The sequence below is a fragment of the Rhagoletis pomonella genome, unplaced genomic scaffold, assembly GCF_013731165.1.
Source record: "Rhagoletis pomonella isolate Grant_MI unplaced genomic scaffold, Rhpom_1.0 Rhpom_scaffold_00007, whole genome shotgun sequence".
Lineage (NCBI taxonomy): Eukaryota > Metazoa > Arthropoda > Insecta > Diptera > Tephritidae > Rhagoletis > Rhagoletis pomonella.
In genome coordinates this window covers 6,468,892-6,472,282 of record NW_023458561.1, presented here as the reverse complement: position 1 = coordinate 6,472,282, position 3,391 = coordinate 6,468,892, and positions in this window count along the sequence as shown.

Sequence of the window (3,391 nt, the reverse complement as noted above, 5' to 3'; positions counted from 1 at the left end):
TGTTCGAACCAAAATCCTTCGAAAGTTTGACATTTGGATCACTCGGAATGGATATAGGTTTACAATTTTCCATTTGAAAACGTTTAAGTACTTCTTTAATGTTTGCCGTTTGGTTTATTCGAATTCCTACACAATGCGTTACGGGTCCCATGTCTTTCATTTTGAATATTGTACCTAGATCTGACTTAATTTTTTTAAGTGCCAATGAATCGCGCCAAAAAATAAGTATATCATCTACATATATTGCGATAATTACTTCTAGATGATTATTGTAGAAAACACAAGGATCGAGCTTGGATTGGATCAGTCCCAATGACTTCAGTGCTGCAACCAACTTATGATTCCACTGCCTGCCTGCTTGTTTTAAGCCGTACATTGCGCGATTTAACTTTCCTACTCTGTTTGTGCCGTCGCTGAATCCTTCGGGTTGTTCAATGAAAATTTCTTCATCTAAATCGCCTTGAAGAAAGGCGGTAACTGCGTCCATTTGGTCGACTTTTAACCCCTTTTTTATTGCTAGTGCAATTAATAAACGAATGGTCGCGTAGCGAGCGACAGGTGAAAAAGTTTCAATATAGTCTAAACCATATATTTGGGCACAGCCTTTGGCCACAAATCGGGCCTTGTAACGCAAAACATTTCCCTGATTGTTGTTGTTGTTGTAGCGGCTACAACAACCCCGCCCAGATCGGTTGGTATCTCAGTCGTTGTCGTGCAGCTTCTGTGGGATTTGTCCACAGGGACAAGGCCGTTAGGGTTGTCGGGTTTTCCGGGCATGCGAAGAGATGGGTCGAGTCATGTGGGGTCTCTCCGCATGCCGGACACTCATTCGGCGCATCCTCATTCAACCTACTCAAGTAGGAGTTTAACCTGCTGCAGTAGCCGGAGCGAAGTTGTGCGAGTGTAGTGCGTGTCTCCCGAGGCAGATGAAGCTCTGTCTCGTCTATGTCCGGGGGTGGTATGCCTAGAACGGCATTCACAGGTCTAGAGTCTACATAACTCGAGACTGAGTCCCTGTGAATGCCGTTCAGGGCCTGTCTGTGCGCTGTGGGGTCCAGAGGTTGCTTAATGAACCTCTGGACTTCGTCCGTCAGTTCATATAGATGCCTCCTGACGTGCCTAGGCGAGGGCTCCTCTGCAAGCAGCTGTCTGCTTGGGTGGCCACTTCTGTGGCTCCCGATCAGGAACTGCTTGCAGAGCATTATATTATGCTCCTTAACTGGGAGCATTTGCGCCTCGCCGTGCAAGTGGTGTTCAGGCGACATCAGGAGTCATCCCGTCGCTGTCCTAAGTGCCGTATTTTGTACCGTCTGTAGCTTCGTCCACTGCGTCCTACTAGTCCCTGGCGACCACACTGGCGCTGCGTAGTTCAAAACCGGCCGGCCTATTGCCTTGTATGTTGCCAGCAACGTTTCTTTGTCTTTGCCCCAAGTACTGCCGGCTAGCGACATGAGGACCTTGTTGCGGCTCTGTACTTTATTGATAATAGCGGTTGAGTGCGCAGAGAAGGAGAGCAGGCTGTCGAATGTTACTCCGAGTATTTTGGGGTTATTCACCGTCGGAATTGGTGTGTCATCGGGCGTTGAATCCCCAGCGGTAGCCTGACCTCCTTCGTCCAGGTTGTGAACAGGGTCGCGGAGGATTTCGTAGGGGAGAGGGCTAGACACTTTGCAGTGAAGAAGCGAGAAAGTTCGGAGAGATAGCCGTTTACTTTCGAACACAGGTCATCAATTCCATTCCCAGTCGCTATGATCGAGCAATCGTCGGCATAGGAGACAATCGAGACTCCCTCTGGTGGTTGAGGGAGCTTTGAAATATAAAAGTTAAACAGTAGCGGGGAAAGGACACCACCCTGAGGAACCCCCTGTTTTATTTTTCACTGCTTACTCGTTTTGTCTCTAAATATTACCGACGAATGTCGACCACTCAGATAATTTGCCGACCACCGTTTGAGAGAGAGGAGGCCTCTATATCTTCCAGTAGCGTGGAATGGCAGACGGTGTCAAACGCCTTTGACAAGTCCAACGCTCTAGAATCGTTCTCTCACAGGGACGGTTGCGGTTAAGGCCACGAGTTATCTGAGTGTTTATGGCGTTAAGTGCTGTTGTTGTACTGTGCACTTTACGGAAACCATGCTGATGCTTCGCTGGGGTCAGGTGGTTTGTGAAGTACGGGAGTAGCAAGGCCTCGAGTGTCTTCGCTACCGGGGAAAGGAGTGTAATCGGACCATACGAATCTCCTTTGTTGGCGGGTTTCCCCGGTTTGAGCAGTGGGACCACTCTCCCCACCTTCCAGATGTCTGGGATGATGAGAGTGGCCATTGACAGGTTGAGGACCTCCGTTAGGTACGCTACCCCCGCAGGACCCAAATTTTTCAGCATCAGCATGCATATTCCGTCGGGACCCATGGCTTTGGAGGCTTTCGCCTTCCCGATGGCCACCTGAACTTCACCGCAAGTGAAAGCAAGGGGGGCACAAGTTGTTGGCAGTTTGTGCAGCCTTCTGGTCACTCGACGCTTGGCTTTGTCCACCGGAGGATGCAGTATGAACTGCCGGCTGAAATAGCTCGCGCATCGCTCCGGGTCCGACGAAGCAAGGTCGCCGAAGGAAATTTCGACTCTGTCGTCGTGCTTCGACGGATTAGACAATGACCTCACGGTTGACCAAAGCTTGCTCACACCAGAGGTGAAATTACAAGTCTTCAGGTGCTCCTCCCACTTCTTCCGCTTATGTACGTTTACAAGTGGCCGAATCTCCGCGTTGAGATCCCTGATACGGGGATCTCCGGGATCGGCCTGACGAAGGCTATCACGCTCATCAGCTAGAACAGCCGCTTCGGCAGGGAAGTTTGGACGTGGGTCCGATATACATCCTGCCGGTATGAAGCGAGCTGCAGCAGCAGTGATAGCCCTGCGGAACTTACGTTCACCGAGATGGACGTCGGTTGGTGTGGGGAGCGCTGCGAAGGTGTTTTCGGTAAACTCCTCGTAACCTTTCCAATCAGCTTTAGAAAAGTTGATATAGGTCCGGTGTTTGGCGGAGGCAAAGTCGATTGGTTTATCAATCGAGATGACTATGGGTAGATGGTCTAATACTAGAGTCAGCATAGGTCGCCACGTTATGCTGTTTATCAGACCAGCGCTGACTATTGTGATGTCTGGCGAGCTACTGCAGTTACCCATAATCCTGGTGGGTGCGTCGTCGTTCATTGTGCAGAATGTCGAATCGTCTATCTGCTCAGCCAAGTCTGTTCCCCTACGATCGTTTGACAGGATTGAGTGCCAAAGATCGTGGTGCGCATTAAAGTCACCTACTACCATACGGTTTTCGCCTCTGAGGAGCGTACCTATATCAGGGTGATATCCTGCCGGGCAGCAGGTGACAGGGGGTA